The sequence below is a fragment of the Staurois parvus genome, unplaced genomic scaffold (genome assembly GCF_062004578.1).
Source record: "Staurois parvus isolate SC_StPar_1 unplaced genomic scaffold, SC_StPar_1.0 ptg001122l, whole genome shotgun sequence".
Classification (NCBI taxonomy): domain Eukaryota; kingdom Metazoa; phylum Chordata; class Amphibia; order Anura; family Ranidae; genus Staurois; species Staurois parvus.
Window position 1 is genome coordinate 1012501 of NW_028318918.1, and position 25030 is coordinate 1037530.

Below are 25030 nucleotides of genomic sequence, written 5' to 3' on the forward strand. Positions count from 1 at the left end.
TGAGCGATTCGAGCGCTTTTTCGAACGATTTTCTAACTGTGTACGGTCAGCATAAAGGGACATTTTATCCTGATAATCTTTTTTTAAATGATTTTATTTATTTGAAAATAAATTTTGTTTCCTATTTTATTCAGAAACCTTTTTAAACATACAGTACACCCAAAACCGTTCCGTTGTTTTGCTAAACTAAACATTGCTTGTCGCGGCGCTCTAATTCACTTGGGATTCTCTGTAACCTAAATTGAAACTTTCAGTTGATTCAATATAATCTTCTGGAGGTTTTCGCTTCTAAAATTCAGAATGAAATGGAGCTGTGAACGCTTTCATCTCTGCACTATTTTTTACTTTAGTAAAGTGAGTGACAATTGTTACACCGTACATTGTGTTGACAAAGTCTGAGCTTGCAGTATATCTCTTTACCCCATACAGCAAAGGCGTCTTAAGATGTAAAAAAGAAAAATTATATAAAAAAATGATAATTGAAATATTGGGGAGAAAAAAACTTTGAAGGAGGTACATACACTATATTGCCAAAAGTATTGGGCCGCCTGCCTTTCCACGCACATGAATTTTAATGGCCTCCCAGTCTTAGTCCATAGGGTTCAATATTGAGTTGGCCCCGCCCTTTGCAGCTATAACAGCTTCAACTCTTCTGGGAAGGCCATCCACAAGGTTTAGGAGGGTGTCTATGGGAAGGTTGGACCATTCTTCCAGAAGCACATTTGTCAGGTCAGGCACTGATGTCGGGGGAGGAGGCCTGGCTCGCAGTCTCCGCTCTAATTCATCCCAAAGGTGTTCTATGGGGTTGAGGTCAGGACTCTGTGCAGGCCAGTCAAGTTCCTCCACCCCAAACTGGCTCCCCCATGTCTTTATGGACCTTGCTTTGTGCACTGGTTGCCAGTCATGTTGGAACAGGGAGGGGCCATCCCCAAACTCTTCCCACAAAGTTGGGAGCATAAAATTGTCCAAAATGTCGCCTTAAGAGTTCCCTTCACTGGAACTAGGGGGCCAAGCCCAACCCCTGAAAAACAACCCCACACCATAATCCCCCCTCCACCAAACTTTACACCTGGCACAATGCAGTCAGGCAAGTACCGTTCTCCTGGAAACTGACAAACCCAGACACACCCATCGGATTGCCAGACAGAGAAGCGTGATTGGTCACTCCAGGAAACCCGCAGGTGCACTGCGCTGCACTTGCAGATCAGTGTGAAAGCAGCCTCATAATTGTTAACCCATTTATAGGAACTAATATACCCACTGCAAAATAGCAGTCTATGTGTTAATTACACTGACCTTTTCCTCTTCCCCCTTTTGTTGGCATTGGTCTCCAGACTGCTCGGAAGGTCCCAGGTTAAGTGCATTTGGTATCACTCTGCCTGGGACAGGAACCTGCGCTACAGAGAACCTCCTGCTCTTTCCGCGGCCACCTGATCCTTTGCTGCCGACGCTGGCTCGATGCACTCTAATGCTTTGGGTTGGCGGGTCGGCAAGCCCAGATCATGATCAATGGGTTGCCAAGCCTGGGCATGCGCTTCCCTGATTTAAGTTCGAGGACCACATCAAAGGGTTCTGAGGGCCACATGTGGCCTGCAAGCTACAGGTTGAGCACCCTTGCCATAGACCATAGTCCCTAGTCCACTAACAGGAAGAGGATGTCTACGTTCATTCTCCATTTTCCCACGTGATGTATGTATGTAGCCACTCTTGCTCACTCCCGAGAAAGACTGAGATTTGTAGTGTGCGTAGACCAGTACGCATGATAGCAACTAACCGCGCACTGCTCATTCCAAGCAAAGAAAGTGAGGGGTTCTAAGCTAGGGACCAGACTCTGTAAATCTGCTATATTCTGATGTGTACCTGTATATTATTTTGCAGGATCTAGAACATTTTGGATTGGACAGTATGGAGCACTGGACACTTTATTGCTTTTGTCTTAGTTTGCCCTGCCGGGAATTTTTGCTGGCACAGCAAGTCCCATTCTTCTGTTTTATAGCTGATTTTATTCCTCTATACAAGGCAAAGGGAACACATTGTAAATGTATCTTAAACACATCTCAGAAAATGAGCCCCATTGCACTGCTTCTGAGTGTGCCGCTCATCACCGCTAGGTTGTGAAAAATGTTTTACGAATAAAGTTTTGAGAATAGAATAGAAACCCCTGTCAAGTTTTTATTGCTGTCTGTGTCCTCATCAAATATATTCACCATCTCATTCTCCTGGTGACCGTTATCACTGAAAGTGAAAGGAAATCCAACATTTTGGGTTGTCCCCAGAACTATAAGGTAGGAAATCGTGAAAATGGGGAAACTAGTTCTAGAGATTATCTTACTATGGAGAGATTTCTTTTCACTTCCTGTTTTGGCTATGGGACAGGAAGGGAAATCTGCCCAATGAGACACGGATGGCAAAAAAAAAAAAAAACCTGACAGGGGTATAACCCCCCCTTACTCTATCCAAAAAAAAAGTTTAGCCCTTAGTTCTACTTTAAACAGAGTCACAATGTGAAGTGTAAGATTCAAAAGCCTGGCCGGTATTTGTTATCATGATATATGGATCCCAACTTCTTCTGTTACCTGCAATGTCAAAGCTTTGGATACTTCAATGTAATCTTTGACTGGGTTGCCTTCCACCGCTGTGCTCTAATGTGTACTGTACATCGAGTTAAAAACCAATACAATTTATTCTTTAAAAAAGAAAAAAAGTTTCAAGGTTTGAAGAGCTACTGTAAAGTCCTAGTGTGTCCTTCACCATGAAATAACACAGATGTTCTTTGGCATCCCAGTGGTTGCCTATCCTTATTGGTCATCGTCTTTGTGTAACCGCAGTGCTGAAACCCCTACACCTGTAATTCCCTATATATGAACTACTTTAAAATGTATTGAAATACAAGGGCTGTGCCGAAAGTCATACAAAAGTCGGCATAACTTTTTTTATTACCTTGAATAGGTCCTTCAAATTTCAGTTGTTGGTAGAGTAACGCTTCCTCTATTGCGTTCTTGGCGAAAGAGGAGGTTCAGGCTGTCCTATATCCACAGAAGGCTACAGAATGTTTATGGAGATGACACATTGACAAGAGTCACCAATAAGGCATTGCTGTTCTCAATGGTATTATCTCCATAAACATTCTGTAGCCTTTCTGTGGATGTTGAACAGATTTACCATTTGTCAGGAACTCAATGATGACACTTTGCTTCTGCTTGACTATTGCACCAGAGATAGGCTTGTCCACTCCCCATTACCACCATGACCGTTCTGTACAAACCCCCCTTTCCCCTTAACCATTTATACTTACAAAAAACATGACACCAATTTTGGAGTAAATGGCCAACACGGCCTTTTATTACCAACACAAATTTAAATACACCAACCATTCCTTATAACAGAAACCCAAAGAATTGTTGTTGGTCTTCGAAGGCACCCCCAAACAATCCGAAATGCGCCTGCGGACAACCATATACACTAGGCCTCGAGCCGCAACCAACCAGCTTGGAGACAACCATACCGTCCGCAGTGCAGCACCACCACCTTCCAGTCAAACCTTGGTTAACTGGGAATGTCCCTGGGCATCCCATACCACCGATGGGTCCCACACAATTGTTTTTACCTTCCAAGATAATAACCGCCTCCAAAGACCAACAACCGCCCAGGAACCAACATAACCCCCCTTTACCTGGAGGGACACCAAAAACAGGGAGGGCGGGAGGGAAGCTCTCACTCCTGACGTCCAGCTCAAACTGACGCCCCCTCACTGAAACCCCCCACCCTAAGGTGCAGGAAACCCAACCTACTCTCAGCCTTCCACCAACCAAATACCCCCACTATCAAAAACAAACCCCTTGGATCTGCCTTAACCCTTTCTGTTCCTCCTTCCCCACTCTGGGCCTAGTCATGTATGCCCTGCGCCATTTCTTCTTTCTTTTTTGCTACGGGCATTTCTTTTCCTTCTGTTCAAAACAAGATACTGTATATGGCTTATCACATTTATGTATGAGGGTTGTACCCGTAAGTAATGCAAAAGTGAGCATAACTTTTTTTATTACCTTACATAGGTCGTTCAAATTTCACATGTTGATAGAGTAACTGTTCCTTTTATAGTAACTCTTTTTCATTGCAGGTAAATAATGGGTTCCAAGCAGAAGAAATGTACCGTCACTGAGTTTTTGACGAAGGAAGGGTGCAGGCTGTTCAACATCCACAGAAAGGCTACAGAATGTTTATGGAGATAATACCATTGTGAAGAGCAATGCCTTACTTGTGACTCTTGTCAATGTGTCATCTCCGTAAACATTCCGAAGCCTTCTGTGGGTGTTGGACAGCCTGCACCCCTCCTTCATCAAGAACTAAAAGACGGCATATAGCTTCTGCTTGGAATCCACTTTAGTAACTCTTCTTCATTTCATTGCAGGTAAATCATTCCAAACAGAAGCAATGTGCCATCATAGAGTTCTTGACAAAGGAGGGATGCAGAATGTCCAACATTCACAGAAGGCCAGAGAACATTTAAGGAGATGATACCATTGACCAGAGCAGTGTCTTGTCATTGGTGACTGTTGTCAGTGTGTTATCTCTGTAAACATTCTGTAGCCTTCTGTGGGTCTTGGACAGCCTTCATCCTTAATTTGTTTTTGAAGATGACACCATTGACAAGAGTCACCAATGACAAGTCATTAGATTTGTCAAAGGTGTCATCACCGTAGTCTTCTGCGGATGTTGGACAGCCTGCACCTCTCCTTCGTCAGGAAACCAGTGAGAGCACATTGCTTCTGCTTGGAAGCAATTATTTACCTGCAATGAAAAAGAATACGAGGAAGAGATACTGTAGAGCAGCTATTCTCAACCAGGGGTCAGTGGAACCCTAGGGTTCCTCCCAGGGTTGGCTAGAATTCCTTGAGCTGTGGATAATTGACCTCCCATCTGATGGTGCAGGCATAGTTCGGAGTCCAACGCTACTTGGCAGAGTCAACAGCATGACTACAAGGGTGTCATTCTGGATATCCCTGTAAGGAGGGCATTCTTCCCACCTACCACCAACAAAGTAAGGGGCATTTTCCAAATGACCCTGATGGAACTCTAGGGTTCCTCCAGGGTTGGCTAGGGATTCCTTGAGCTGTGGCTAACTGACCTCCCATTTGATGGTATCTGCATAGTACCATGTTTAACACCATTTGGCAGACTAAGCAGCATTACTACAAGGGTGTCATCCTGGCCATGCCCTGTAAGGGGGCATTCTTCCCACTTACCAACACCAATGTAAGAGTCATTTACCCAGTGACCAGAGTGGAACCCTAGGGTTCCTCCTGGGTTGGCTAGCGGTTCCTTGAACTGTGGCTAACTAACCTCCCATTCGATGGTGCCTGCATAGCTCCAGGTCCAATGCCACTTGGCACTCCCTTATAGTATGACTGCAAGGGTATCATTCTGGCCATCCATGTAAAGGACCATTCTTCCCATCTACCACCACCAATGTAAGGGACATTTTCCCAATGACCTTGATGCAACCCTAGGCTTCCTCCAAGGCTGGCTATGGATTCCTTCAGCTGTGGCTAAGTGACCTCCTATCTGATGGTGCAAGCGTAGTTCGAGGTCCAATAGCACTTGGCACCACCAATATAAGGGGCATTTCCCCAATGACCCCAACGAACCAATCTTATCAGGGGTTCCCTGAAATATGAAAACTTTTTCAAGGGTTTTTCTGGGTTCAATACCACTTGGCACCACCAATATAAGGGGCATTTCCCCAATGACCCCAACGAACCAATCTTACCAGGGGTTCCCTGAAATATGAAAACTATTTCAAGGGTTTTTCTGGGGGTAAAAAGACTGAGAAAGGCTCCAATAGAGAAAGAGTTGCTTTACCAACAGGTGAAATTTGAATGACCTATGTAAGTTAATAAAAAGTCATGCCCACTTTTGATACAGCTCTCGTACATAAATGTGATAATCCATGTATCTTGCTTGAACTTGGACACCGTTACCTTCACAGCACCATGTATAAACCAAACACTCTCCAACTCCCATCCTGAAATGATCAGCACCATCGGATTGCTTTTCAGAGCAATTTAGCAGGAATGCAACACATGCTGTGCGCCCGACCATCCCACCGCGCAGTTCCAGAATAAAAGAAAAAATTCAACGTGGGTAGAATTCACCTTTTAATGATCACCTTCCAGCGGCACATCCCCCACCGTCCTACACACGATCAAGCTGTACTTTCAGCGTCTGTTAGAAGAATTCAATTTCAGCGCTAAAAAAATTGGGAGGCCGCGCTAAAGGTGGCTTATCTCTAGGCAGGAATGCTGGACTGGAAGGAAAGTTAGTCTCCCATGTAAACATGGATCCCGGCCAGGATATGTGCTTTTCTCATAGACTGAGGATCCGTTTCAGGCGTAGACCGCATGTCCAGAGGGAACAGTTACACGTTGGTTAATTGCAGACCATTCCATTCCTATCCTGGTTATCAGACCTAGTGGTGGAGGGTGGATCGGTTTCTCCTCTGCTATCTTTCTAACCGGCCAGAAAGAGCGTAACATAAAACTGAGAGAGGCTAAAGCGCGTTCCCCTCGGAGGCCCAAGAAAAACAGCCGCGCTTAGACGGTCAGGGCTGAGAGTCTTAGTTTTGTTTTGCACGTTGTCTCAATTTTCCAGGTCTTATTATTTCTGCCCCGCACTCGGCTTCCCGGCCTCGGAGACGTTTCTACAATTTGGGTCATTCTTAAAGTACAACTCAAGCAGGGGCGGACTGACAACTCATGGGGCCCCCGGGCAATCTGGGATCGTGGGGCCCCTGTGTCCTTGCCCAAACTCAAAAAAGCCCATGAAAAAGGTACCAGGGGCATCTCATGGGGCCCCCTACTGACCCCGGGCCCTCGGGCAGTGCCCGTGTTTCCAAATGGTCAGTCCGCCCCTGAACTCAAGTCAAATCTTTTTTTTTTTTGGGGGGGGGGGTTGGATAGCGTGGGGAGGGATTAGAACCCCTGTCAGGTTTTCATAGGTGTTCATAGGGAGATTTGCCCTCTCTATTTGTCCTGATGACCACCATCGCAAAGCGTGAAGGTGAAAGAAAATCTAAAATTTTGGGTGGTCATCAGAACAGGAATAAAGGGGAAATCTTCCAATGGGGACACTTCTGGGGATATCTGGGGATTTCCTCACCTTGGAGGGATCTACTCTCATTTCCTGTTTTGGCTATGGGACAGGAAGTGAAGGGAAATTTCCCCAATGGGGCACTGATGGCAAAAAATAAAAAAAAAAAACCAGATGGGTCATAACCCCCATACCAAAAAATAAAAAATAAAAGTTTTGGCTTTGGTTCCTCTTTAGCTTGCGTTTACAACTTTATTTTTCAGGCATACAGTTGCAAGAAAAAGTATGTGAACCCCTTGGGATTACGTGGAGTTTTGCATGAATTGGGCATAAAATGTGCTCTGAACGTCATCTAAGTCACAACAATAGAAGAACACAGTCTGCTGAACATAATACTACACAAACATTAGATGTTGCCATGGTTTAATTGCACATAACATGTAAACATTCACAGTGCAGGGAGGAAAAAGTATGTGAGGCCCTAGCTTAATGATTTCTCCCAGAGCTAATTGGAGCCAGGAGTGAGCCAACCTTGACTCCAATCAGTGTGATGATATTGGATGTGTTGCTGACAGCTGTCCTGCCCTTAAAAAACACACACCTGTTTTGGGTTTACTGGTTTCAAGAAGCACTGTCTGATGTGAACCATGCCTCGCAGAAAAGAGCTCTCAGAAGACCTACGATCAAGAATTGTTGACTTGCATGAAGCTGGAAAGGGTTACAAAAGTATCTCCAAAAGCCTTGATGTTCATGTGTCCACGGTAAGACAGACTGTCTACAAATGGAGAAAGTTTAGCACTGTTGCTACTCTCCCTAGGCGAGGTCATCCTGTAAAAATGACTGCAAGAGCACAGCGCAGACACGCGGGACACGCAGAGAAGTCCCTGCACTTCTTCCGAAAACGCAGATCCCATGGGAACCTTGGTCCCCAGTACGGTTGCGTTATCCAGTGCACGTGGCGTGCCATTAGGACTAATGGCACCCGCCCGCGGGTCCACATTCCTCTGTGCGGGTGGTGCGGCTGGATGGATTTTCGTGCAGATCTGCAGCGGCACCGCCCGCACGGATGTGATCCTAGCCTTAGGCACCATTCAAACATAGGCGTTTCATATTTCAGGCAGAATCGCCGCAATTCTGCCCGCGATTTGAAAACGTGCAGTGAAAATGTGAAAATGCATTTTTGCCGCAATCACGGTGCGTTTTTCTGCATGACAAACGCACTGTGGTCATGCAAACAAATGCGCGAGCCGTGCGATGGCCAAAACTTATTCCAGAACCCATGTTTTCAGGTGCTATTGAAATGAATGGCACCTGAACACGCAAATTCACATTTTCACAGAGCGTTTTCAAATCGCGGGCAGAATCACCATGATTTGAAACGCCTAAGTGTGAATGGAGCCTTGGCGATTTGTAAATCTGTCCAAAATCATGCTACCCATATGCACTTTTTTTGCGCATTTGTAGGAGAGCCCATTAATTTTATGACCCAGAATGTGGCAAAGTAGCTCATACACCTTTTTAAGCATCAAGATTCACGCTTTTTTTTTAACCCCTTCATGCCTAAAGATAAAACAAATGTTAATGCCTAAGCACAATTTTGCAACGTTGACATGTGTTAGTAAAACTGTACATATCATTACAACTACTTTGTACATCCAGGTGAATAATACCGCGTTTTTTCCAAGACAAAATGGACTTTCATTTGGTGGTAAATGGTAATGGATATCTCCTGATTTTTTTTTATTATCAAAGAAAAACTGGCCCAAAATAGTAAAAAAAAATTATTTTTTCAAATTTAGCTGTGTGTTTCTTGTTACTACCATAACCTACCACCAAAGAACAACCCAAAATACATTTTCCAGCTCTTGACGATCGCAGTGATACCATATATGTGTGTGTTATTTGTTGTTTGCACCCGTAGTACGGCCCAGAAACAATAGTGCGCATTTTATTTACCTAAAACACACTGACACTGACACTAACTGACACTGATACCAATTTTTTTTAATTAAAACAAATCCTGACTTTTTGACCTTGACCTTTGACCCTGACCTTGACCCAAACACTTACCCTGGCACTGAACTAGATCAAACCTTGATCTAGGTATTTGTTTTCTTTTATTTTTTAATATTTCTTTTATCTTTTTCTGTTTTTTCTTTTTTTTTTAACAAACATTTTTTCCCCCTCTATGCCAGGAGTTAACAGAGATACAATGTATCTCTCTCCTCCATTCATAGAGAAGAAAATAAAACAAGGGGGCCGGGCTGTACAGTGACTGATCACTGTGATAACCAATCAGAGGCTATCACAGCGATCATGTGACCTGGAATTGGGAGTCCCGGGTCCCGATCGTTAGAACGGACCCGGGGCTCTCACAGACACCACGGTCTTTCTGCTGGGAGCGTGCTGTGTGGGCGCGCTCCCAGCACAAAGACAGGTACGCAAATATGTGGCCCCACGGAAACAAGCCCGGTTGTGTGGGGCCGCATATTTGTGTGCCGTTGGCGTGAAGGGGTTAATATTAATCTCTTTAATTGCTTCCCATTTACCGTATTACGGGATCAGCTGCGTCCGTAGGAAACTCAGGCCAGATGTGTTCCGGATGCTTTTTTTTTATCCGTGTCTTTGACACGTTCTGGTGCATTTTTTGTTATGCATTCCAGTTAACTTTTTCTCCTCTTTTTCTTCAATTTAATTAGGGATGTGCATTCCAGTGCATTTTTGATACATTTTACTGCATTCTAGTACAGTTCTGTGCAGAAAAAAAGAGTGTAACAGATAAATGGGTACAACGTATCCAGGAGGATTCGTTTCATCTCTGTGTATCACCTGCGGCCGGTCACTTCACTGGGTATATGGAGGGTTTACAACCACTTTATCGACTTTCTTCGGGTCGGTTCACACTATAGAAACGCAATCCAGATGTGTTCCGGATGCATTTTTTCATGCACGTCTTTGACACATTCTGGTGCGTTTTTTATGCATTCCAGTTCCTTTTTTCTCCTCTTTTTCTTCAATTTAATTAGGAACATGTGAATTCCAGTGCGTTTTTGGTGCATTCCGGTGCATTTTTTATACATTTTACCGCATTCTAGTACAGTTCTCCACAGATAAATGGGTACAACTTATCCAGGAGGCTTCGTTTCATCACTGTGTATCACCTGCGGCTGGTCAATCCACTGGGTATATGGACGGGTTTACAACCACTTTATCGATTTTTTTTATAGAGAACGAACCCACGATGCCCACATTGTTCCATTTAATTAGGGACATGTGCATTCCAGTGCGTTTTTGATACATTTTACCATGTTCCAGTACAGTTCTGTGCAGGAAAAAGAGACTGCAGATAAATGGGTACAACGTATGTAGGAGGATTCGTTTCATCTCTGTGTATCACCTGAGTCCGGTCACTTCACTGGGTATATGGAGGGTTTACAACCACTTTAATGATTTTCTTCGGGTCGGTTCACACTATAGAAACGCAATCCAGATGTGTTCTGGATGCATTTTTGCATGCGTGTTCTTGACGTGTTTTTGGCGTGTTTCGGTGCATTTTTTATGCATTCCAGTTCATTTTTTCTTCTCTCTTTTTCTTCAATTCAAAAAGGGATGTGTGCGTTCCAGTGCAGTTTTGGTGTGTTTTTGGTATGTTTTTACCGTGTTCCAGTACAGTTCTGTGCAGAAAAAAATGCAGCCTGTTCTACTTTTTTTTTCTGCAACCGAAATGCACTGGAACTGCAAGCGCTGATGTAAACTATGACACTGACCACCAGATCATCGCACTTTCTGTGCGTTTTGGATGCAGAAAGAAAAAGCAACTGAAACACATGTTGTGTGAAGGGCTGTAGGAGACAGAGGGCTGCAGATAAATGGGTACAACATATCCAGGAGGATTAGTTTCATCTCTGTGTATCACCTGAGGCCGGTCCCTTCACTAGGTATATGGAAGGGTTTACAATCACTTTACCGACTTTCTTCGGGTCGGTTCACACTATAGAAACGCAATCCAGATGTGTTCCGGATGCATTTTTTCATGCGCATCTTTGACACATTCTGGTGTGTTTTTTTATGCATTCCAGTTAATTTTTTCTCCTCTTTTTCTTCAATTTAATTAGGTACATGTGAATTCCAGTGCATTTTTGGTGCATTCCGGTGCGTTTTTGATACATTTTACCGTGTTCTAGTACAGCTCTGTGCAGATAAATGGGTACAACTTATCCAGGAGGCTTCATTTCATCTCTGTGTATCACCTGAGGCCGGTCACTTCACTGGGTATATGGACGGGTTTGCAACCACTTTAACGATTTTTCTTAAAGAGAACGAACCCACAATGCCCACATTGTAATATTTAATTAGGGACATGTGCATTGATACATTTTACCGCGTTCCAGTACAGTTCTGTGCAGGAAAAATATGCAGATAAATGGGTACAACGTATGTAGGAGGATTGGTTTCATCACTGTGTATCACCTGCGGCCGGTCACTTCACTGGGTATATGGACGGGATTACAACCACTTTACCGATTTTCTTCGGGTCGGTTCACACTATAGAAAAGCAATCCAGATGTGTTCCGGATGCTTTTTTTCATGCGCATCTTTGACACATTCTGGTGTGTTTTTTATGCTTTCCAGTTCATTTTTTCTCCTCTTTTTCTTGAATTTAATTAGGGACATGTGCATTCCAGTGCGTTTTTGATACATTTTACTGCGTTCCAGTACAGTTCTGTGCAGGAAAGAGATGCTATAGATAAATGGGTACAACTTATCCAGGAGGCTTCGTTTCATCTCTGTATCACCTGAGGCCGGTCACTTCACTGGGTATATGGAAGGGATTACAACCACTTTATCGATTTTTCTTAAAGAGAACGAACCCACGATGCCCACATTGTAACATTTAATTAGGGACATGTGCATTGATACATTTTACCGAGTTCCAGTACAGTTCTGCGCAGGAAAAAGAGGCTGCAGATAAATAGGTACAATGTATGTAGGAGGATTTGTTGCATCTCTGTGTATCACCTGCAGCCGGTCACTTCACTGGGTATATGGACGGGTTTACAACCACTTTATCAATTTTCTTCAGGTTGGTTCACACTATAGAAACGCAATCCAGATGTGTTCCATTTTTGCATGTGCGTTCTTGACGTGTTTTTGGCGTGTTTCGGTTCATTTTTTATGCATTCCAGTTCCTTTTTTCTCCTCTTTATTTCTTCAATTTATATAGGGATGTGTGCGTTCCAGTGCAGTTTTGGTGCATTTTTGATACGTTTTACCGTGTTCCAGTACAGTTCTGTGCAGAAAAAAAATGCAGCCTGTTCTACTTTTTTTTTCTGCAACCGGAACGCACTGGAACTGCAAACGCGTTTTGGATGCAGAAAGAAAAAGCAACTGAAACGCATGTTGTGTGAAGGGATGTAGGAGACAGAGTGCTACAGATAAATGGGTACAACGAACGAACCCACGATGCCCACATTGTTCCATTTAATTAGGGACATGTGCATTCCAGTGCGTTTTTGATACATTTTACTGCGTTCCAATACAGTTCTGTGCAGGAAAAAGAGACTGCAGATAAATGGGTACAATGTTTGTAGGAGGATTCGTTGCATCTCTGAGTATCACCTGCAGCCGGTCACTTCACTGGGTATATGGATGGGATTACAACCACTTTATCAATTTTCTTCAGGTCGGTTCACACTATAGAAACGCAATCCAGATGTGTTCCGGATGCATTTTTGCATGTGTGTTCTTGACGTGTTTTTGGAGTGTTTTGGTGCATTTTTTATGCATTCCAGTTCATTTTTTCTCCTCTTTATTTCTTCAATTTAATTAGGGACATGTGCATTCCAGTGCGTTTTTGATACATTTTACCGCGTTCCAGTACAGTTCTGTGCAGGAAAGAGAGGCTGCAGATAAATGGGTACAACTTATCCAGGAGGCTTCGTTTCATCTCTGTGTATCACCTGAGGCCGGTCACTTCACTGGGTATATGGACGGGTTTACAACCACTTTATCGATTTTTCTTAAAGAGAACGAACCCACGATGCCCACATTGTAACATTTAATTAGGGACATGTGCATTGATACATTTTACCGCGTTCCAATACAGCTCTGTGCAGGAAAAAGAGGCTACAGATAAATGGGTACAACGTATGTAGGAGGCTTTGTTTCATCTCTGTGTATCACCTGCGGCCGGTCACTTCACTGGGTATATGGACGGGATTACAACCACTTTACCGATTTTCTTCGGGTCGGTTCACACTATAGAAAAGCAATCCAGATGTGTTCCGGATGCATTTTTTCATGCGCATCTTTGACACATTCTGGTGTGTTTTTTATGCATTCCAGTTCATTTTTTCTCCTCTTTTTCTTGAATTTAATTAGGGACATGTGCATTCCAGTGCGTTTTTGATACATTTTACTGCGTTCCAGTACAGTTCTGTGCAGGAAAGAGAACCTGTAGATAAATGGGTACAACTTATCCAGGAGGCTTTGTTTCATCTCTGTGTATCACCTGCGGCCGGTCACTTCACTGGGTATATGGACGGGATTACAACCACTTTACCGATTTTCTTCGGGTCGGTTCACACTATAGAAAAGCAATCCAGATGTGTTCCGGATGCATTTTTTCATGCGCATCTTTGACACATTCTGGTGTGTTTTTTATGCATTCCAGTTCATTTTTTCTCCTCTTTTTCTTGAATTTAATTAGGGACATGTGCATTCCAGTGCGTTTTTGATACATTTTACTGCGTTCCAGTACAGTTCTGTGCAGGAAAGAGAACCTGTAGATAAATGGGTACAACTTATCCAGGAGGCTTTGTTTCATCTCTGTGTATCACCTGCGGCCGGTCACTTCACTGGGTATATGGAAGGGATTACAAGCACTTTATCGATTTTTCTTAAAGAGAACGAACCCACGATGCCCACATTGTAACATTGTAAATCGTCGGCGTGTTCCTCCCGTACCGCCGTCCGTGTCAGCGATTTCCGAGCGTCTCGATCCCCCTCTCCTCCTCGTGCGGTGAGAGCGCCGTCGTCGTACACTTTGTAGCTGTGTGTTGGGAAAATGTCGACATCTGTTACTGCACAGCTCAATTAACTCCCAGAAATGTGATTACCACAGATCAGGAGTCACTTATGTTTCCCCTCATCTCGTTGAGGATATTCGTTGGTGATAAAGTGAGTTGTCGTGTTATGGATTCCAAAGCTGGAGTGAAGCTGCGCGCTGATTACCTTTTTTTTTTCCCCGACGCCCATACCTTAACAATCACCGCCGGTGAAAAATCCAGCATGCGTGGCTTCCTATAGACCGACGTAACGCCTGGAATACAATGAGATATTATGGGAACTCAACTTTCATGGGAAAAAAATAATGTCGCAATAAATAAAAAATAATAATAATAATATAGCAAACACAATTGGAAGAAAAACGATAAAAATGACCGTTCTGCAGCCACATCTGCGTGTGTGTGGAGGAAAGTCCCGAAAACGGATAATGTGCTTTTGCAGCATACATCCGGGCGCGTGAATTGCGCAAATCTCGGGCGCAGAACTGCATATAGTCGCATCTTTTCATTTCAGCGGGCTGCTGTATGCGGCAAGCTGCGGGTCCTGTGCAGGGGCGGACTGACAACTCATGGGGCCCTCGGGCAATAGGGGATCATGGGGCCCCTGTGTCCTTGCTCAAGCTCAAAAAAAGCCTATAAAAGGTACCAGGGGCATCTCATGGGGCCCCCTTACCAGGGGCGGACTGACAACTCATGGGGCCCCCGGGCAATAGGGGATCATGGGGCCCCTGTGTCCTTGCTCAAGCTCAAAAAAAGCCTATAAAAGGTACCAGGGGCATCTCATGGGGCCCCCTACCAGGGGCGGACTGACAACTCATGGGGCCCCCGGGCAATAGGGGATCATGGGGCCCCTGTGTCCTTGCTCAAGCTCAAAAAAAGCCTATAAAAGGTACCAGGGGCATCTCATGGGGCCCCCTACCAGGGGCGGACTGACAACTCATGGGGCCCCCGGGCAATAGGGGATCATGGGGCCCCTGTGTCCTTGCTCAAGCTCAAAAAAAGCCTATAAAAGGTACCAGGGGCATCTCATGGGGCCCCCTACCAGGGGCGGACTGACAACTCATGGGGCCCCCGGGCAATAGGGGATCATGGGGCCCCTGTGTCCTTGCTCAAGCTCAAAAAAAGCCTATAAAAGGTACCAGGGGCATCTCATGGGGCCCCCTTACCAGGGGCGGACTGACAACTCATGGGGCCCCCGGGCAATAGGGGATCATGGGGCCCCTGTGTCCTTGCTCAAGCTCAAAAAAAGCCTATAAAAGGTACCAGGGGCATCTCATGGGGCCCCCTTACCAGGGGCGGACTGACAACTCATGGGGCCCCCGGGCAATAGGGGATCATGGGGCCCCTGTGTTCTTGCTCAAGCTAAAAAAAGCCTATGAAAAAGGTACCATGGGCATCTCATGGGGCCCCCTACTGACCCCGGGCCCTCAGGCAGTGCCCGAGTTTCCAAATGGTCAGTCCGCCCCTGGTCCTGTGTGAACCATTGCGCAGGCTCTGCATGCTGTACTGCCACGTGCATGAAGCCTAATGCAGGCCAAAGACGGGTCATTTATCGGCCGAATTTGCGGACGAAAGAATAATCGGCCGATATTCGCACCGTTAGTGGGGCAATGTCGTCGGCCGATTTTCGCGGTTCCTCCTCATTTCTTTTATTGGTCATGCTGGAAAATCTACAAAAAACGGCTGATTTTGGTGGCAACAGAACGACCGATTTTTCGATAAATGACCCATCTATGGCCTGCATTAGTCTGCACAGCAGAACGCGTGACACGCGTTTGGGCGCCGTTATTTTTTAAGGCTAGGTCCACATCTATGCAGGTTGCGTTTGAGCTGGTTCTGCATTGCGTTTTGCATTATTTTCTTTTTTTCATTTATTTTGTTGCTAGGCAGATTTAAAAAGCAAAACGCATCATAATGCAGCAAAAACGCAATACATGCTTTTCTGCAGCGTTTCCATTGACGTCTATAGAAACAAAAACGCAACTTTTTGCGTTCAAAAAAAGTCCCTGACCCTCGGTTCACACCTAAACGTTTCTGCCGCGTTTCGCTCCTTGCAGAAACGCAGTACAGTCCATTTAACGTGATTTCCTATGGGACAGGTTCACATCTCCGCGTTTTCACCCCGGTTTATTGAAAAAAATGCGACTATATGCAGTTCTGCGCCCGAGGTTTGCGTAATACACGCACCCGGATGTATGCTGCAAAAGCACATTATCTGCTTTCAGGATTTTCCTCCACACACATGCAGATGTGGCTGCAGAACAGTCATTTTTATGGTTTTTCTGCCAATTGTGTTTGCTATATTATTATTTTTTTTTTTCATTGCGACATTTTTTTTTCCTATGAAAGTGATGTTTCTGCTTTCAGGACTTTCCTCCACACGTGTGCAGGTGTGGCTGCAGATTGAAACGGAAAGGTAATTTTTATGGCTTTTCTACCACATCTGCCTAGCAACAAGAAAAAGTTAAAAAAAAAATGCAAAGCGCATCAAAAACGTGGGAAAAACGCAATACAGACGCTTTGCATTGCACTTGGTGATGGAAGGCTTGGATTCAGCTGCTCGGCCATGGAAACCCATTCCATGAAGCTCTCTACGCACTGTTGTTGGGCTCATCTGAAGGCCACACCAAGTTTGGAGGTCTTTAGCTATTGACTCTGCAGACAGTTGGTGCCTTTTGCGCACTGTGCGCTTCAGCATGCGCTGACCCCGCTCTGTCATGTGACGTGGCCTACCACTTGGTGGCTGAGTGGCTATTGTTCCCAGTTGCTTCCACTTTGTTATAATCCACTAACAGTTGAGCGTGGAATATTTAGTAGCCAGGAAATGTCACGGATGGACTTATTGCACAAGTGACCACCTATCACGGGACCACGCTTGGAGTCACTGAGCTCCTGAGAGCGACCCATTCTTTCACCAGTGTTTGTAGAAGCAGTCTGCATGCCTAGGGGCTTGATTGTATACACCTGTGTCCATGGAGGGGATTGGAACACCTGAACCCAATGATTGGGAGGGCGGGGACAATACTTTTGGCAATATAGTGTATCTGCTGAGGGTGGGCAGTTGGAAAATGGTTGTCTGGTTGGTGGTTGGATTTCTAGTTCGTTGGTGGTTGGTTTTCTGGTTGATTGGTGGTTGGTTGTCTGGTTGGTTGGTGGTTGGTTTTCTGGTTGATTGGTGGTTGGTTGGTGGTTGGTTTTCTGGTTGGTTGTCTGGTTGGTTGGTTGGTGGTTGGTTTTCTGGTTGGTTGGTGGTTGGTTTTCTGGTTGGTTGGTTGTCTGGTTGGTTGGTGGTTGGTTTTCTGGTTGGTTGGTGGTTGGTTGTCTGGTTGGTTGGTGGTTGGTTGTCTGGTTGGTGGTTGGTAGATTTTTTGTTTTTTTGAGGCAATATAGCCCTATTACTATTACATTTTAAAAAGCCACTGCAATATGTCTTAAGCAGCCCATAGAAGACTTGATTTTCTTTCTTTCCACCATGAGTGGAAGGAAAAAAAATCACTCAATTCCCCCATCAACAAAATCAGTGTTGATGGGGGAATGCCTCCTTCCTGTAGAGCTAGTGCGTTCTGCTGGCGGGGGATCACGAGGAGCCTTCCCCGCTGGCACAACACAATGGTTACTGCTAGCAGCTATAGTAATCGAATATAAAAATTCCAACAGGCTGGTTATACTCAAGTTGATCAATGGATCAGCGTGTCCATACATGGATCGAATCTCAGCAGGTTCCTGATGAACCATCAAAAAGTTTGATCCATGTAAAGCTGGGTTTAGGGGTGGCCAATTGTATTCGTTAGTGGTCTCTTAAAGGCTGTATAGCCTCCCATTGTCAGCTACGGCTGTCAGATTGGCAACCCAAATAATTCTGGGATATTCATTTGGTTTTCCAATTGTTGTCCAGTATAAATGTGATCTCCCCTCCAGCACTCAATGATGAAGGAGAAGTTTGGAAATGATGAAACATGTTGGCTTTACAATTTTGTGTAGTGAAATAACAATTCTGGACTTGCTCAAGCTTTGTAGAGCTCTCATCCTTCTAATTATTGATGGGCCAAACACCCCCCTATTTGAATCACGGTCGAACATTCGAACCTGACGAACGTTCGTCCGTGAACTTCAAATTTAATGCAAGTCGATGGGACTCGAACTTGTAAAATCAAAAGTGCCCATTTTGAAGGCTTATATGCAAGGTATTGGCCACAAAAGGGGTATGGGGACTCAGGTACTGCCCCGAGGGACATAAATCAGTGAAAAAAGACATTCAAAAAAGTACCGTTTTTAAAGGGGCAGTCATTTTTTCATTGCTTAAAGTAAATAAAATGAAAAATTTCTATAAATATCATGCCTAGGGGGGGGTGTCTCCCTAAATACCTGCAAATTTGCACATCTGTACAATATATAGAACCTGCTGCAGCAGGACTGACATTCCTTTTTTTAAATTACATTTTTATTTAAAAAAACAAAAACAAAAAAACAAACTTTTAAGGGCAGCCCCACCCCTAAAAAAATGGGGGGGAAAAACCATGGGTCCCCACTAAATTCCTACCAGGCCAGAAAAGGGGGGGCGAGCTCCCCCCCATCCTCCTAAACCATACCAGGCCACATGCCCTCAACCTTCCCAGGGGGATGCTGTGGGGTAGAGGGGCACTCCTTTCCCCAAAGCACCTTGTCCCCATGTTGATGGGGACAAGGACCTCTTCCCCACAACCCTGGGGGTTGACTTATTGGAATCTGGAAGCACCCTTTAACAAGGGGGCTCCCAGATCCTGCCCCTCCCCCTTGTGAATGAGTATGGGGTCCATAGCCCTACTCATTCACCACAAAAGTGTAAAATGCGAATAAAAACACAAATTACTGGGTCCAACGTTGTCACTTCGACGACTCGCCCAAATAAAAAAGAAACCGGCACCCGTCGAGCACTCACCACTATCTGACATTTGCCAGTCAGATATAAACAATTGGGTAGAGGCAAGGGCGGACTGACAACTCATGGGGCCCTCGGGCAATAGGGCATCATGGGGCCCCTTTGTTCTTGCCCAAACTCAAAAAAGCCTATGAAAAAGGTACCAGGGGCATCTCATGGGGCCCCCTACTGACCCCGAGCCCTCGGGCAGTGCCCGAGTTTCCAAATGGTCAGTCTGCCCCTGGGTAGAGGTAGCAGTGATGTCACCGCTAGCTCCGCCCGATTGTGCTGTGATTGGCCAAAGCATTGCACCTGATCTGTGGTCAGGTGCATTGCTTTGGCCAATCATAATGAACTGTCAGAGCACAATGCATTGTGGGGCGCAGCGGGTGAACAGCCCACCAAGCACCCTTACCCTTCGTATTGATGTTCGACTCGAACATCAAGGCCATCACTACTTCTAATATTCTATAGACCACTCCAGGGATCCTTCGGCATACAGAGGAATTCGATTCTGACTTTGGCCTTCAGCCTTCCTTGGCGTCCAGTGCTCCACCAACCCATACCTGGCCTAAAAACCCAACAGAGGTTCTCCATTTTCCTTTTTCTATCGGAAAGTAGAGATAGACCATTGGCTGGCTTTTGGCTTTCGTAAAGTGTTTGTATCATTAGCATTACCTATTATCGCCATTATAAATCCATGACAACGAATATGCAGGTTCTTGGAGAACCCTTAGCTAAATTTTCTGCTGATAAAGATTTCTAGAAATGTATAGAGATCTCCTCGTTAAGCGCAGCACCTCCCCTCCCCCACTTTTCTCGATATTAGAGTTAAGTGAGTGAAATCATGCTTGGTTTCTGTGGACCATTAAAGCATTTGGGGGCCCTGGGAGAGCTTGGATATGTGTTTTGTTTACCGGTTTGCCTACTAATTGCTATTCTGGGGATGCTAATTTACTTTCTTGTGCTGCATATTTTTCAGATGCTGCTTTTATGCTTTACTATTAGATTTTTTTTTTTTATTATTATTGTTTACTCTCCACAGGTTTGTCTTTGTGGTAATGAATTTTCTGCAGGAAAGAACAGTTGGCAGGATGGGGTTCAGTCTGTGTGATATGGAACTTGTAACTCTTTCATGACTCCATCTTTGGCTAGAGGCGTGAGTCGGGGGAACTCAAATCCTTTCATTTCGTAGCCTTTGATAAACAAGGACCTATGCTGAGAGGTCAGAATTCCGAAAGTAATGGGTTGCCGTCCTCATGCTTAATGGATAAAATGTTCGACTCCAATGTATTTTTGTTGACACAGTAAACAGTTAGCTGAGAAAAGAACCAATATAGACTACAACAAGGAGAAAATGCTCGTAGGTTTAAAACACATTTGATTTACTCCAATTGACTTTAAAGCCAGAATAGGTGCTGAATTCATAGGTTATGTCTAGGATTTTCTCAACAGATCAGACTTTCCCAACCTTTATAACATGGAGGAACTCTTGAAATAACTTTCCAGTGTCTGGGAACCCCTCTCAATAGTTATTATATCTACAGCTCTTTGCACATTTGTGTGATGATCAATAGGAAGAATGTTCTTTTACTTTGGTGATTAGTGGAAGAATGCTCCTTACATTGGTGGTCAGTGGGAAGAATACTCCTTATATTGGTGGTCAGTGGAAGAATGCTCCTTATATTGGTGGTCAGTGGAAGAATGCTCCTTATATTGGTGGTCAGTGGGAAGAATACTCCTTATATTGGTGATCAGTGGGAAGAATGCTCCTTATATTGGTGATCAGTGGAAGAATGCTCCTTTATATTGGTGGTCAGTGGGAAGGATGATCCTTATATTGGTGATCAGTGGAAGAATGCTACTTATATTGGTGATCAGTGGAAGAATGCTCCTTATATTGGTGATCAGTGGGAAGAATGCTCCTTATATTGGTGGTCAGTGGGAAGGATGATCCTTATATTGGTGATCAGTGGAAGAATGCTACTTATATTGGTGGTCAGTGGAAGAATGCTACTTATATTGGTGATCAGTGGAAGAATGCTCCTTATATTGGTGATCAGTGGAAGAATGCTCCTTTATATTGGTGGTCAGTGGGAAGGATGATCCTTATATTGGTGATCAGTGGAAGAATGCTACTTATATTGGTGATCAGTGGAAGAATGCTCCTTATATTGGTGATCAGTGGGAAGAATGCTCCTTATATTGGTGGTCAGTGGGAAGGATGATCCTTATATTGGTGATCAGTGGAAGAATGCTACTTATATTGGTGATCAGTGGAAGAATGCTCCTTATATTGGTGGTCAGTGGAAGAATGCTCCTTACATTGGTGGTCAGTGGGAAGAATACTCCTTATATTGGTGGTCAGTGGAAGAATGCTCCTTATATTGGTGGTCAGTGGAAGAATGCTCCTTATATTGGTGGTCAGTGGGAAGAATACTCCTTATATTGGTGATCAGTGGGAAGAATGCTCCTTTATATTGGTGGTCAGTGGAAGAATGCTCCTTATATTGGTGATCAGTGGAAGAATGCTCCTTTATATTGGTGGTCAGTGGGAAGGATGATCCTTATATTGGTGATCAGTGGAAGAATGCTACTTATATTGGTGATCAGTGGAAGAATGCTCCTTATATTGGTGATCAGTGGGAAGAATGCTCCTTATATTGGTGGTCAGTGGGAAGGATGATCCTTATATTGGTGATCAGTGGAAGAATGCTACTTATATTGGTGATCAGTGGAAGAATGCTCCTTATATTGGTGGTCAGTGGGAAGAATGCTCCTTATATTGGTGGTCAGTGGGAAGAATGCTCCTTATATTGGTGGTCAGTGGAAGAATGCTCCTTATATTGGTGGTCAGTGGAAGAATGCTCCTTTATATTGGTGGTCAGTGGAAGAATGCTCCTTATATTGGTGATCAGTGGAAGAATGCTCCTTTATATTGGTGGTCAGTGGAAAGGATGATCCTTATATTGGTGATCAGTGGAAGAATGCTACTTATATTGGTGATCAGTGGAAGAATGCTCCTTATATTGGTGGTCAGTGGGAAGGATGATCCTTATATTGGTGATCAGTGGAAGAATGCTCCTTATATTGGTGGTCAGTGGGAAGAATGCTCCTTATATTGGTGATCAGTGGAAGAATGCTCCTTATATTGGTGATCAGTGGAAGAATGCTACTTATATTGGTGATCAGTGGGAAGAATACTCCTTATATTGGTGATCAGTGGGAAGAATGCTCCTTATATTGGTGATCAGTGGGAAGAATGATCCTTATATTGGTGGTTAGTGGAAGAATGCCCCTTATATTGGTGATCAGTGGAAGAATGCTCCTTATATTGGTGGTCAATAGGAAGAATGCTCCTTCTTTTGGTTGTCAAAACAAAAAATGCTTCTTACATTTGTGGTTGGTGGAAGAAAGCGCATTATATTGGTGATCAGTAGGAAGAATGCTCCTTGCATTGGTGGTCAATAGGAAGAATGCTCCTTACATTTGTGGTTGGTGGAAGAAGGCGCATTATATTGGTGGTCAGTGGGAAGAATACTCCTTACATTGGTGGTCAGTAGGAAGAATGCTCCTTACATTGGTGGACAAGGAGAAGAATGCTGCTTACTTTGTTGGTCACTGGGAAGAATGTCCCTTATATTGTAGGTCAGTAGGAAGAATGCTCCTTACATTGGTGGCCAGTAGGAAGAATGCTCCTTACATTGGTGGTCAGTAGGAAGAATGCTCCTTCTATTGGTTGTCAATAGGAACTGAGTTGGACTCAGCTGTTTAGCCATTCACAGGAAGCCTTGTACTTTTTATACATGAATGCAAGGCTTCCTCTGAATGGCTTGTGAACAGGGTGCAGCGTGGTGTGTTGGCGGCAGAGATGACACAGAAGGTGAACAATGTGAACTGTATATTGTAAAAAGCTCCAACAAGGAACAACCAGGCCCAGAGGGTGAGCACAACCATCCTGGGCCACTTACGGAGTCTGTGACAGCAGTACTGTAGCTTGAAATTATCTCAACAGCTTCTGCAACGAGGAGCAGGAATGCAGACTGGCGGTCCACCAAAATGGAAGTTTTCCTAAAGTGGAGCATAGCATAGTCCCTGTACTTTCCTTACTCTTCCGAAACCTCTCCCTGCCGCTATATACTGTCCCTGACAGATGGGGTACCTGTCCCTGCACTAACCACTTGCGCCAAATCAAGGAGCCAAGGTCTTAAATCAGCTCTGCCCTCACCTAAGATGGCCACTAATCCACTCAGAGCACCAGCATCCAATCGGACAGCTGCTCTCCCGTGATCACAGGAAATGTATTGCCACTCAAGTCTAGCACTACCTGCAGAGGGGAATACAGACTACACCTGCCTACAGGCTGAGTTGGAAGTCGTGACACTATCTGCCCACCCCTCCATCTCAGCCAATCAGAGATGGTCCTATATTCATTAATAAAAAACAAGGCTCCCTGCGAATGGTTGATCAGCGCTTGGCCCGTCTTGATTTTGTTCTGGGAATGGAACCGAAAGCCCCTGGCCCGCTGCCGGAACACAACACTGTATACTACATGTAGCTGATTTTATATACAGTTTATACAGCGCTGGCAGCGGCCCCAGCAATTGGTAAAGGAAATAATTCATCTGGGCCAACTTGGACCAAAGGAACTTTTTAAAGTGGTAGTAAAGCTGGAGTTTGTCTTTAATTGAATCAAAGACTTTGTGGGTATTCAACACCAGAATGGCTCTGAGAGTTGTGGAGGTTGGAGGAATTTGAAGATTTGTAAAGAGTCTACGGATGTTTAGATTTGTAGATCTTCCGGGGATAATGCTGGTTTGATCTCACTTAGCAATAGCAGACGCGACAGAATTTAAGCGTCTAGCTAAGATTTTGGTCACATCTGTGCTAATCAATGACAATGGTCTGAAGGATTTGCAGAGTAAAGGATCCTTATTTGGTTTGGGGATTAAAACGACCAAAGCTTCACTTCTCTTAGGAGGAACAAGACCTCGTCTAAGTATTTCATGATAGAAAATGTTCATAAGTTGATACATGACACCCATCACTTTTTTAATACAAACATTTTTTATTAAAGTTGAAGTTTGGGTATGGCAATTTTTCATAGTTCCATGGGTCCAGTGGTCCTGTGGAATCCCTCTATAAGCTGAAATCACAGTAGTAGGTGCTGCTATGAGCTTCCGGGTCCCATGCCAAGCAACTGCCCTGCTGCTCACTGAACACTGGCGCCATTTAGAGAACACTTTGCATTTTCTAAATAAATGCAAAGTGTTCACTGATTGGATGAGGTGGGCATCATGACATCACTGCCCCACCTCTCTACCTCATCCAATCAGAGAATGCTTTGCATTCATGGAATAAGTACAAACTGTTCCTTGAATGGTGCCCGAAACCTTGAAACGGGACCCAGAAGCTGCCAGAGCTCAGCAGTGCCTTCTACAGTGGTCTCTCTGCGCTGGTCAGTGTAACAGATTTTTAACTATTGTACTATAAATATTTTTGAACCCATCAGCTTCTGAAAAGCTCTTGTAAGGCATCAGCAGTCTCTAGGAAACATATGAAACATCACCCAGTGCTACACTGGAAGTCAGCCTTCCACCTGCTCATCAGTCATTCATCCAAATGAATCCATGTCCATCCTAAGTTCAGACCATCAGCTGATCTCCACCTTTTGATATACTTTACATAGTTTGTTTTGACCAGCTTGGCCGAAACTGTCCCTCACTAACTTGTGAGGATGCTGAATGTGCAGTATAAACTGTATCTAGCTGCGGCTACACTATGTTCCGGTTGTGAGTCAAGACTTCCAGTCTCATACCTGAAACACAGTAGAGTCTATCACTGCGGTGTTCAGCCATTCAGAGTAAGCGATGCATTCTATCAATGAATACAAAGCTTCCTCTGATTGGCTGAGTCAGAGAGGTGAGCTGATGATGTCACAACTTCTGACTCAGCCAATCAGAGGAAGCTTTGTATTCAT

General features: G+C 44.4%; 1 protein-coding gene across 4 annotated transcripts in view; it reads left to right on the top strand.

Annotated features, from left to right (window-relative positions):
* The window catches only part of PKNOX2 (PBX/knotted 1 homeobox 2), a 683220-nt gene that overhangs the window by 237107 nt on the left and 421083 nt on the right, over positions 1–25030 (top strand). The gene's annotated exons all lie outside the window — the stretch shown is intronic.